A 13,893-nucleotide genomic window follows, 5' to 3' on the forward strand; every position below is an offset into this window, starting at 1 on the left:
AGGACCCTATTCTTTCTGGTTGAAAAGAATTAGACTGTGTATTGTACTTTTTTCTTTGAGAAAAGTGCCATGGAGACTGCCAATCCTTGCTACATTCCCCTTAGCAATACACTGACCAATCAGAGTCTACTTGTCTGGTCCAAGTTTGTGTTTCAGCTTAACTAAGATTGACAGTTAAGATTTCCTGCTGCATCTCCACACCAACCATGGTCAAATCAACTAGAACCCTCTTCTCATGTTGTATGAGTTGGCCTTCCCTTTCCAAGCTTAGTTTCTTGCATGTGATAAAGATAAGACATACAGCAGCGACTTTGTGTGTCTTTTTTCATAATTATTAACATCCAGAGAGCAAATGAAAGTTGGAATAGTGAATGAAACTGAATATGTTCTCTTGCACAAGAACTGTTCATACAAAGGACCTTCCAGATACTCGAGGGATGCCTGTTGATTAACATTGAGTGCTGTGAAACATTCACGAGATAGAATTCTGTGATCAAAGATGTACTAAGCTGTCTCATTGTGATGTCTTCTGACATTCAGGATACTTTCTGTTAATGTGATGTCTGTGCTACATTGCTGTGGCATTTGTAAAGAGCTGGGAACTAATTGTTAGATGAACGTATATCATGGGGTGCCACATTCATCGCTGCACTGCAGGCATGTGTTCAATAACAATGCATCAGTCTATCAGCCACGTGGAAAGTAAGAAACACAATCAATGAACTTCTGTAGTTTGAACCTAAGCTGTGATTATTTCTAACGTATGCAAACCAGAAGACAAGTAGCTTTTATTGACGTAATGAATCAAGGCTGAACAACTCATAGCTCCAGGAACCTGGGTTCAATTCCACCCTCGGGTGACTGTCTGTGTGGAGTTTGCACATTCCCCCCGTTTCTTCCGGGTGCTCCGGTTTCCTCCTACAGTCCAAAGATGTGCAGGCTAGGTGTATTGTCCATGCTAAATTGCCTGTAGTGTCCAGGGATGTGTAGATTAGGTGGGTTATGGGGGATAGGCCTGAGTGGGATGCTCTGAGGGTTGGTGTGGACTTGTTGGGCCGAAGGGCCTGTTTTCATACTGTAGGGATTCTGTTCTCCTTCATTCTACTCTCCCCCCTCATCCCTGTGAAGTCCTGACTGGCAGAATATCCTATTTCACATGAACTGTCACATGCTTTAGAGAAAGAAGAATTAATTACAGATCAATGGCAAACTGGGTACACAACAGTGCTTTAGAAGTCTAGAACACCCGAAGAGCTGAGACACAGAGTCTGGAAATGTTGGAAATAGGTGGCCTTTGATAATTGCAAGGATATATGGTTCAAAACTCTTCTTTTTAAGGTTGCAGCCTGGTTTGGTCTCAGAGGGAAGAGGATGCCAAGGAGGGGAATGGAGTCAGCCATAAAAGAAAATCAGCTTTGCGTTTCTGAATATTGAGTCAAAGGAAATTTCTGCTTAAGCACTACTGGATATCAGATATCAGCTTGGAGATATGAAGGAAGGGTCACCGGACCCGAAACATTAACTCTGTTTTATCCTTCACAGATGCTGCCAGACCTGCTGAGCTTTTCCAACAACTTTGTTTTTGTTGTTGGAGACATGAAGGGTTTGGGAGAGGTGACAGTGAGGTAAAACTGGGTGCTATCAGAATACCAGTGGAGACTGATGTTGTGCTTTTAATGCTATTACTGGGTGGTTGGGGAGGGAGTCATACTGATGAAAGGGAAGGCCAAGGATCGATATTCAAGGGACATCAGGGGAACCAGTGCCTTGATGGGAAGTGGGCAGAGAAGCCAATTTTCTGGCAATCATTCAACAGGTAAGAGTGGAATCAAGTGAGAGAAGTCCCGAGATGATAGCGAAGAGAAATTGGATGAGAATGATGTGGTCAAATGTGTCGACGGATATAGAGAAGTCGAGATGGATGAAGAGGGAGAGATCCCAATCACAAAGGATATCCTTCTTCACTTCAATGAGACCTGTTCCAGTAATGTGGTCCAGGCAGAAACCTGGCTGCAGGGTTTCAAACCTGAAGTGTAGGAAAAAAATGGACACAGATTTGAGATGTTCAAGGATTTTGGAAAGATGAATTGGAGACATGATAGCAATTTCTTAGGATGGAAGGGTCAATGGTTGTTTTTTGTTTCCCCTGAGGAGATAGATAATGATGATAGATTTATAACGAAGGGAACAGTACTGGAGGACAGTGGACTATTAACAGTATCAGTTAGCATAGTGGACCAGAGTGAGGGTGACATTGTGTGGTCGGCAGTTCCGTGGCAATAGGATCAAGGGAACAGGATGTGGATTTCATGGACTAGATGAGCTTGGAGATGGTATGATGGTAGATAGGAAAGAAACTGGAAAGTTCCTGGCTGGGTTAGCGGGAAGTATTAGAGGAATTCTTATCCAGTGGCTTAGCAAAAGAAGCAGCTGATTAAATAGTTTTGATCTCAGTGACAAGGTAATCCATGGGCTCCATCATACGAGTTCCTGAAGATCAGATGTAGAGCAGATGGGAGAGTAGAGTTTAAGAAATGAAGTTTATCTTTATACTTCAGAGAAGAGCAAGAAGATTTGAAAGGCAGGCAGGACTTCAGTGCTTTATATTGTCCAGCAGATCTGGCAGCAAATAGAAAAAAACCAGTCTGCTTTTTCTATTCATATCTGCATATCTGTATACCTTGGGTTCAAGGGGACAGAAATGAAAGCCATATGGGATGAAGTCGTGGAGGTCAGGTCATGTGGAGAACAAGGCAAGGATGTGATCGGAGATAAATAGGCTTGTGATAATAAGAAATCAGCTGTAAGGAACCACAGCAGTTCTGGGAGGATAAGAGTGCTGAAGATTGAGAGTCAGTAGAAAGGAAGTAGACTGGAGAGGCAAAATACTAAATGCTTTCAAACAATAACTGGATAAGTTCATCAAACAATATCAAGTTTAATTAATCACTCCATTCATTTATCCATAGACACATGGATGTTTACAGCACAGAAATAGGCCACTCAGCCCTCGTATCTCAGCCAGTCAACAAAACTGATCCCATTTTCCAGCTTTTGGCTCATAGCCCAAGAGGCTAGGGCAAGGCTAGTGAATATTTAAATACTGCTTAAACGTTAGAAGATGTTCTGACTCCATCACCATTTCAAGCATTGAGGTTAGGACTCCCACCACCCTCTGAGTGAAAGCTTTTTCCTTCACTCCCCTCTTAGCCTTCTACCTCTTCCCTTAAGTTAATGCCCACCTGATTATTGTCCCCTCTACTAATAGAGAACGTGCCTTTCTATCTACACTGCCTCTGCCGCTCATAAGCTTATACAACCTCAGTCAGCTCCCTCTCAATCTTCAGAGCTGAAATGAAATCAACTACAGTCTAATCTTTCCTCACTGTTCAGATCCACCCTCTCTAGTGCAATCACATCCTTCCCACAATGTGGTGACCAGAACTGCACACAGTACCCCAATAATTGCCTCATCAGGGTTTTACACAGTTTCAGCATAACCTCCCCGCTATTGTATTCTATGTCTCGACTAATAAAGGCTAGCATCCCATGTGCCTTCTTAACCACCTTATCTGTCTGCCCTGCTCCCTTCACACCCAGGTCCCTCTGATCTTCAGTACTTCCCAGAGTCCTACTATTCATAAGGTAATCCCTAGCCTTGTTAGCCCTTCCCAAGTGCATTACCTCACATTTCTTCTGTGTTGAAATCCATTTGCTACTGCTCTGACCAGCTGACCAGTCTATTGATATCTTCTGCAGTTTACGGACATTTTACTCACTATTTACAAAGTTTGTGGCATCCGTGCACTTCTTTATCATAACATCCATTACCGTTAAGTCCAACTAATTAATGTGCACTACGCGCAGCAAAGAACCCAGCACTGACCATCTCTGTTTACGTTTCTCGCAATAGACTGGCCACTGATACCCATTACAAACCTACCAACTCTCATAGTTACCTCGACCATATATCCTCACACCACTTCCAGTATGGACTTCGTTTAGTTCTCCGAGTTTCTTAATCTCCGTTGCATCTGTTCAGATGATGCTCCTTCTGCAGTGGGGCCCTGGAAATGTCCACCTTTATCCTCAACTGAGGATTCCCGGCTATTATGGTCGACAGGGTCCTTAGCTGTGTCCAACCCACCTCCCTCACTTCTGCCCTCACCCCCTTCCTTTCCTCCTACAATGCTAATGTTCTTGTACATTTTCCACCCAATGAGCCTCCACTTCCAAAAGATCATAGGCTATTTTTGCCACCTCCAGGAGGTGCCATCACATATTCTCCTCCCATCTCTTGTTAGCATTTGGCAAGGACCAGTTCCTATATTGCACCATAACCCCTCCTACATCACTCCCAGCATCTCCTCACACCCCCCTGCACATTCCTATGCATTCACAGAAGGTGTAATACCTATCCGTTTACCTCCTCCTTCCTCACTATCCAAGACCCCAGACACACCTTCATGATGAAGAGCAACTCACCTGTACTTAGTTCAATCTAGTCGACAGTATTCACTGTTCGTTGTGTGGTCTCCACTACATTTGTAGATGAAATGTAAACTGAGTGACTATTTTGCAAATCACCTACGTTCTGATCGCAAAAATGACCCTGATCTTCCAGTTGCCTGACGCTTTAACACAGCACTTTGTTCCCGCACCAACATCTCTGTCACAGGCCTGTTGCAGCAAAGCTCAACACTAACTGGATGAACAAGATGCCTTCTTCCATCCAAAACCTTACCACCATTCAGGCGCAACATTGAGTTTAATGATTTCAGAATGTGAATACCCTCCTCCATGTTAATTATTCTTCCCTCGCATCCCCAGGTCCCCTGTTTTATATGGGCTGTTCCCAATACAGCTAAACCATTTTCAACCATTTACACTTCTCATTGGCCCTATCCAACATTTCTTACTTGCCACCAGTGATTCCTTCGTTTGTATGTCCTTTTCTCTCTCTCTCTCTCTATTTCTCTCTCACAATGTCAACATAAATATCACCTTTTCCCAGCTATTTTCAGTTCTGATGAAGGGTCTTGAAACGTTAACTTTGTATCTCCCTTCACACATGCTACCTGACCTGCTGAGATTCTCCAGCACTTTCAGTTTTTGTTTCGGATTCAGCATCTGCATTCCTTTGCTTTATTTCAGTACCCGCTCTCTCTCCCTCTCTCTCTCTCCCTGACAACCGTACCTGTGTCATCCTTTTCCATAGTTATTCACTTGCTATTTACATGTTTAAAGAGTGTTTGGATTTTTAAAACTTCTCCTTTCGAATGTTTTCTCATGCACTCTCCTTGATCTGCTATACTGACTACTGCATTGGAATAATCCAGAGATGACTACCTTTGAAGTCCAGCTTACGTCAATTTCCTAAAGTCTGCTGGCAGGATCTCATTTCCCTTTCTTCCGAGGTCATTAGTACCATGTAGACCATGACCTCTGACTGTTTCCTCCCCTTTCAGAATGCCCTCCAGTAGTTTCAAGGCATCCTTGACCTTGGCACCTGGGAGGCAACATACCATTCTCCAGTCACGTCTTTGGCTGCAGGAGCAAAAGTCTCCTCCCCTGACTAATGAATCCCCTACTACTGTTGCCCTTCCACATTTGTTTCTCCTCCCCTGAGCAGCTGGACCACCCACAGTGGCAGGACTTTGGCTCTGGATGGCTTCCACAGTCACTCTCACTATTTCCCCAAAGCTGGAAAATGATTTGCAAGCGAGATGCACTTGGGGGATTGCCTCACTACCTGTCTAGACCCTTTTTCTGTCTGATGGTCACCCATTCCCTCTCTGCCTGTACTTCTTTAAGCTGCAAAGTGACCATGTTCTGAAACATGCTATCCATGAACCTCTCGGCCTTGTGATTGCACAGTAGTGCCCCCATTTGCTGCTCAAGCTCCAGAACTCTTTCAAACCCAAGTTGCTGTGGTCAGAGGCACATACTGCGCACTGCTCAGAGTGTCTCAGGTTTGCTTCATATCATGGACCTGAGCTCCCCGAACATCTTAACTAAACAGAACATAGACTTTTACTTTTATTTTACTTAAGTGCAAACTAGAAATTTCTTATTCTGTTTATGTCTGACAAATAACAATAATCTTTTAACTCTATCAAGAGAAAAACATTTAGTTTTGAAGTTTTAAATAGTATTTATCTGTTTAAAAGTTTTGAGGCTATATTTAAGTTCTTAACTTAAATCCATGTCCAGTCACAAGAGACAAAAGAGAAATACCCACCAATTACTGCCCTGTTCTCCTGTGACATTACACTTGGATTTTGTTGAAGCAAATCCACTGCTAGTCTGTCTATTTCTGGGAAGTCCCTGCACTCTGAGCTCACTGCTCCTTTTAATCTTGCTGTCCTGCTCAGAGACCCACACAGCTCGACTGCTGGTCTGTCCATTTCTGGGAAATGTCCACACCCTGAGTTCACTGCTACTTTTAATCTCACACAATTCCACTGCTGGTCTGTCTGCTTCTGGGAACCCTCCTCACTTGCAGCTTCTTTTAACATGGCTACCACTCCTCCCTCTGCTTCATTGATAGTGTCAACTGAACAAACTTATTTACTGCAACAGTTTGCACTTACCAGAACTGGAGTAAATGTTTTTCAGCCCTCAGGGACCAAAGCTTTGGAATTCTATCCAAATACCTCTGTGCCTATCTCGTCTCATTAAGTCAGGCATTAAATTGGACCTCTTCCACCAGGCATTTGGTTATGTGTCCTAATGGCTTCTTCTTTGGTTTGGTGAACAATTTTTGTCTTTTTTTGGGCATAAATCATGTTAGTTTTTTTTTACTATGTTATAGAAATCTAATCATTGCTGAAACACATGGAATGCCCAATATGGGAATGTAGATACACAGGAGTACAAAACAGCCCCTTGAGCCTGCTCTGCCATTCAATTAGATCAAGGCTGACCATCTACATCAACGTCACCTCCCTGCATTATCTCCCCCTCCTCTTGATGTCACTTGGATTTTGTTGAAGCAAATCCACTGCTAGTCTGTCTATTTCTGGGAACTCCCCGCACTCTACAGAAATCTATCATCACTGTCTTGAACATAGTCAATGTTCGAATTTCCACAATCCCCTGACACAGAGAATTCTAAAGTTTCATTGCCCTCTGAGTGGGGAAATTCCTCCTCAGCTCAGTCCAAAATGGTCCAATATTCTGAGAATATGGCCTTTGGTTCTACATCCATTTGTTTACTAACGTCCCATGTGGCTCCTTATTGAAAGCCTCCTGAATATCCAAATACATCATGGTGTCTGTGGTTGCCCTTATTGAAGAGGTTGTTGACTTGCTCGCTGAACTGGCTTGTTTTTGTTCAGACGTTTCGTCCCCATGCTAGTTGACATCATCAGTGGACCCTCCAGATACTACAGATATTAAGGAGAGTTCATCGTGCCATTTTGCTGCTAGCTGTATCTTAATGTATTAAGCTCTCCTTAATATCTGTACATTCAGACAATGAAGGCCATCAGTTCAACTGGGACAAAGTAACGATAGTAGCCCAAGCCAAACATAGACCGCATGGGAATTCCTAGAGGCATGGTTCTCCACCCATACTTCAATCAAAAAACATATAGAATTGGACCCCATATATAAACCCATACAGGTCAAAACCAGAAATGACACTTTTCACCATAATGGACCAAACAGTATAAATTCCAAGAGGAGTAGAATAACATCGCTTCATTGGAGCCTCCACTGATGATGTCACCTCGCATGGTGACACAATGTCTGAACAAAAACAAGCCAGCTCAGCGAGCAAGTCAACAACCTCACCCACAACCCGAGCTACAGATCTTTGCTAATGCTTTGCCCTTATTGACTCTGCTAGTAACATGGCCAGAATCTCTAATAGGTTTGTCAAACATGACTTCCTTTTCACAAATTTGTGTTGACTCTGTCTGATTGGATAATGATTTTCTAAGTGTCTGGTTATCTCATCCATTGCAATAGATTCTAGTAATTTGTCTACCACTGGCAACATACGAATAGGTCTATAGTTCGCCATTTTCCTTTTACCTCCTTTCTCAAACTGTGGGGTTGCATTGTTCCAGAATCTATTGAATTGATAGATGATCACCAATCTTTCACTATTTCCATAGTGACCTGTTCCAACTCTGGGATGTAAGTCACTGGATCCTGGGAACATGTCAATGTTTAGTCCAATATTCCTTGTTCTTCATTTTACTCATCTCTTCAATCTCTGTTATTTCTAGGAGATTCTTTTTCCACCCTCAGTGAAGACAGACGCAAGGAATTATTTAGCCCCTCTGTCATTTCTGTATTTCCCATTATGAATACTCTTGTTTGTAACAGCACTACATTTGCTTTTCCTAATCCTTAAAATGTTACCTTTCGTGGATAAAACCAGAACGAGAGGACACTGTTTGAGGATTTGGGGTCACACTTTTAGGGCAGAGATGAGGGGAAATTTTTTCTTTCAGAAGGTTGCTTGATTTTGGAACTCTCTGACTCAGAAGGCAGTGGAGGTGAGATCAATGAATATATTTAAGGTAGTGGTAGGTAGATTCCTGTTAGACATGGAAACCAAAGGTTATAGGGATAGATGGTAATGTGTAATTTGGAAGTCAAATAGATAAGCCATGATCTAGAGACAACAAGGTGCAGGGCTGGATGAACACAGCAGACCAAGCAGCATCATAGGAGCAGAGAGGCTGACGTTTCAGGCCTAGACCCCACTGATACAGGCCGCCCCTCCCCGACCCCGCCCCTACTATCTCTGATTCGATTTTAAGCCATGATCTAAGTGACTGGCAGAGCAGGCTTGATTGGCCCACTTCATTCCTAATTCATATGCTTGCAGATACCTATAGAAGATTTTATAGTCTTTTTATACTTCTTGCTAATTTTCAGTCTCATACCATCCCTTTTTCTTTACCAGTTCCTTGGTCCTCCTTTACTGAATTATAAGATGCTCCTAATCCTCAGCGTTATTACCTCTTTGGGCAACTTTAGAAGGCTCTTCTTTTGATCATATACAGTCCTTAACTTGTGTTGTCAACCATGGTTGACTCAGCTTTCCTGTTGGGTTTTTATGCCTCCCAGTGAGTTTTATTACTGAGTAACATGGAAATGGAGTATGGATAACATGTTATAGCCACCTTCCATGATTTCTCGATCTAATCATGGGACAGTTTGATGTCAAGAGGATCATATGATGCTGTCATTCCACTTATATCAATTTTCAAAATTTCGGATATCCATTTCAGTTAGAACATTACCTGCAGATCCACTAAGCTCAATAATGTGGGCACTTTTTGTATGGAAATCTATACACCCTAGTTCCTCAGAAGAGAAGAATGCTTTTTAAGCATCTGCCCTGTCAGATTCCCTTACAATCATGTATATTTCAATAAGATCACCTCTCATGCTTCTTAACTCTGATGAGTACAGGTTCAAACCTTTCTCATGAGGCAGACCCTTTCATTCCAGAAATCAGCCTTGTGAGCTTTCTCTGAATGGCCCCCACTGCAAGTCTGTCCCTCCTTTAGCAAGGTGACAAAAACTACACACAGTGCTCTAATTGCCTGTACGCTTCAAGCAAGCCTTCCCTACATTAAACTTCAGCATCCTTGCAACAAGTATCGGCTTTCCATTTAGCTTCTTAATTATTCACTATACCTGCCTACTAACTTCTTCCTGATTTGTATACAATGACAACCAGATCCCTCTGGCCTCTCTCATACCTTTTAAATAATATTCTGCTTTCCTATTCTTCCTGCCAATGTGGAGAATCTCAAAAATTATCACAATATTCTCCATTTGCCAATTTCTTACCAACTCACCAAACCCACCTATTTCCCTTTCCAGTCTCTTTGCATTCTTCTGACAGCCTGCTTCCCTCTCCATCTTAATAGCAAATTTGGCTGCAACACAGTTGGTCGCATTTACTCCTCTCTACCTATTGCATGTCACATTCACTTCCATGGAGTCATTCTATGAAATCCAAAAGTGGTAAGGAGAACTTTGCTCTTTTCCTACTTTGGATGTACCAAGGGAAGAGAAGAGAGACAAACCCCACTCCCCAGTATATCAGGCCAGAATTAGAACATAGAACATAGAATAGTACAGCACAGTACAGGCCCTTCAGCCCATGACGTTGTGCCGACCTATTATCCTACTAAGATCAAAGTACCCTGCATACCCTACATTTTACTATCCTCCATGTGCCTATCCAAGAGTCGCTTAAAAGTCTCTAAAGTATCTGATTCCACTACTAGTGCCGGCAGTGCATTCCACCCGCCCACCGCTCTCTGTGTAAAGAACCTACCTCTGACATCTCCCCTATACCTTCCTCCAATCACCTTAAAATCATGTCCCCTTGTAATAGTCATTTCCACCCTGGGAAAAAAGTCTCTGACTATCCACTCTATCTATGCCTCTCATCATTTGTGCATTTGTATCAAGTCATCTCTCATCCTTCTTCGCTCCGTTGAAAAAAGCCCTAGCTCCCTCAACCTTTTCTCATAAGACTTGTCCTCCAGTCCAGGCAGCATCCTGGTAAATCTCCTTTGCACCCTCGCTAAAGCTTCCACATCCTTCCTAAAATGAGGTGACCAGAACTGAACACAATATTCCAAATGTGGTCTAACCAGGGTTTTATAGAGCTGCAGCATAACCTCGCAGATCCTAAACTCAATTCCCCTGCCAATGAAAGCCAACACACCACATGCCTTCTTTACAACCCTATCAACTTGGGTGCAATTTTGAGGGATCGATGGACTTGGACCCCAAGATCCCTCTGTTCCTCCACACTGCCAAAAATCCTGCCACTAACCCTGTATTCTGCCTTCAAATTTGACCTTTCAAAATGAATCACTTCGCACTTTGCTGGGTTGAATTCCATCTCCTACTTCTTTGCCCAGCTCTGCATCATGTCAATGTCCCATTGTAACATACAACAGCTCTCCAAGCTGTCCACAACAACACCAACCTTTGTGTCACTGGCAAACTTATTAACCCACCCTTCCACTTCCTCATCCAAGTCATTTATAAAGATCACAAAGAGTAGAGGTCCCAGAACAGATCCCTGCGGAACACCGCTGGTCACCAAGCTCCAGGCTGAATACTTTCCATCTACTACCACCCTCTGTCTTCTATTGGACAGCCAGTTTTGTATCCAGACAGCCAAATTTGGGGAGGTGATGGTCTAGTGGTATTATCGCTGGTCTGTTAATCCAGAGACCCATATAATGTTCTGGGGACTTGGGTTCGAATCCCACCACGGCAGATGGTGGAATTTGAACTCAATAAATATCTGGAACTAAGAATCTAATGATGACCATGAATCCAGTGTCGATTGTAGGAAAAACCCATCTGGTTCACTCATGTCCTTTAGGGAAGGAAACTGCCATCCTTACCTGGTCTGGCCTACATGTGACTCCAGACCCACAACAATGTGGTTGACTCATAACTGCCCTCTGGGCAATTAGGGATGGGCAATGAATGCTGCCTAGTCAGTGACGCCCTCATCCCATGAATGAATAAAAAAAATTCCCATGCCTCCTTACCTTCTGAATGAGCCTACCATGTGGAACCTTATCAAATGCCTTGCTAAAATCCATATACACCACATCCACTGCGCTGCCTTCATCAATGTGTTTTGTCACATCCTCAAAGAATTCAATAAGGCTTGTGAGGCATGACCTGTCCCTCACAAAGCCATGCTGACTATTTCTAATCAAACTGAGGTTTTCCAAATAAGCATAAATACTATCTCTCAGAATCCTCTCCAATAATTTGCCCACCACAGAAGTAAGACTGATCGGTCTGTAATTTCCAGGATTATCCCTATTCCCTTTCTTGAACAAGGGAATGACGTTTGCCACCTTCTAATCATCTGGTACTACTCCAGTGGACACTGAGAGCGCAAAGATCATCGCCAAAGGGGCAGCAATCTCTTCCCTCGCTTCCCTAATTCATCAGGAATGTCCATCCCATCCCTTCCAAGCAGCATTTCTGAGATACACAGCCTAAGGTTGGAGGAGTTGGAATGTGAGCCAGAAAAGCACACACTGGCTAGCAGATTTGAAGAAAAGCAATTGTATCCTTTGTGTTCTGGCCGGCTTAGTGTAGCCATGTGACATTTATCTCTGCTGTAAGCGCCTTTGTGTGCAGTTTGTGGGATCCATTAAACACACATCACTCGGAATATGGTGTCAGTACTGATGTAGCTGAAATTGTGTGAGTTTTCAGATTTCTTAAGAAAACCAGCTACTGAAATGAATAGTTCGGAAGGAATTTAAAAAATGTCTAAAACTTTGAATTTTTGGGTGAGTCAAACTGGCTGTGCATTTTTTGTTCTTTGCTGTTGTGGAAATTAAAGGAGATGTGAGACAGCATTGGAACTTTCCCACTTTCAGGGACAAAGTTGTGAAATAACAGCAGAGCTAATTTAAATAAACCCTGAGCATACAAGCTTGCAACCCTGCTATCGCTGTCAAGGAATGAGTGTTACAATCTGTATTGTGCCTTAAATCATATTGAGGGCTGAGAAGTCAGACCAGAGAGAAGTTTTAGGCATTGAAGATACATTTTGAATCCCATATTAATATTTGTTTTGAATGGCATATACTGAACATCAGAGGTCATGGAGAGAAGGAGACTATTAATGCATATGTGACTATATTAATACACCTTGGGAGTTTGGACAACTGAAAGATGATCTAATCAGAAAAAAATTATCTTAGGCATAAGGGATCCTGCTGTGAGAGTTTGTCTGCTGTGAATGGACAAACTATTGACATGTGCAGAACTTCTGATGTTGTCTGTCATCATACCAGAGAACAGGCAAAGTTTAGCATCACACTAAGAGAGATTCCAGGCTGAATTAGAACAGCAGATTGGTAAAAAGGATGAAATATTTGTCGAAAAGCCAGCAGAAAATTCAAGGGCAGAGGACTGGATATAAATATTGTGGAAGGCAGGAAACGCACTGTTCTACCTACAATAAGCTGTATCACTTGGTACATAAGCGGTGCTAGAAAAATATAGTTATCAAGTTGGCTGCTGGAGAGATATCAGCTGATGATTCTAACAAATCTCTTTATACTGTACAACAAGTTAAATGATTTGTGACTGTTACAATGATGACTGCAGAAGGAGAGAATCAAGTGAAGCTGGATGAACACAGCAGGCCAGGCAGCATCAGAGGAGCAGGAAAGCTGACGTTTCAGGTCTGGACCCTTCTTCAGACCCTTCTTTCTGAAAAAAGGACCAGACCCGAAACGTCAGCTTTCCTGCTCCTCTGATGCTGCCTGGCCTGCTGTGTTCATCCAGCTCTACACCCTGTTATCTCAGACTCCAGCATCGGCAGTTCCTACTATCTCTGAGAATCAAGTGAATGTGCTTTGTGCAACATCATAGTTTTGCAGCCCTGTGTGAAGTAGTTCAAGGTGATGACCCAAAATTGAATCCCTCGAAAGTAAAGTTGAGGCTGTACAATGGAATAATCTTCAAGTCAAGAGGGAAAATGAAACTGAACACCCAATGTAATGGGAAAAATGAAGACTTATATTTCTAGATAGTAAACTTTAAACAAAACCCTCTCATCTCAGCTGAAGCAAGTGTAAAGATTGGGCTTGTGACCCTATTAGATGCAAAGGTAGATTTGCAGTGTTTTGTAGTCAATTACAACATTGACTGCTGAGCAGATCCTAGAAGATGACAAAGATATTTTTACAGATCTTGGATATTTTTTTGGTAAACATCATCTCCACATAGATAAGAGCATGAGACCAGCACAGCATGTACCAAACAGCTCCAGCTACGATCATATCCAGCCTGAAGGATAAGCTAGAAGTGCAGGAAGGGAAAGGAGTAATCAGCATGGTAGCAGTAAAAAACCTGGAA

This window comes from Rhincodon typus, chromosome 5 (genome assembly GCF_021869965.1).
Source record: "Rhincodon typus isolate 14 chromosome 5, sRhiTyp1.1, whole genome shotgun sequence".
NCBI lineage: Eukaryota > Metazoa > Chordata > Chondrichthyes > Orectolobiformes > Rhincodontidae > Rhincodon > Rhincodon typus.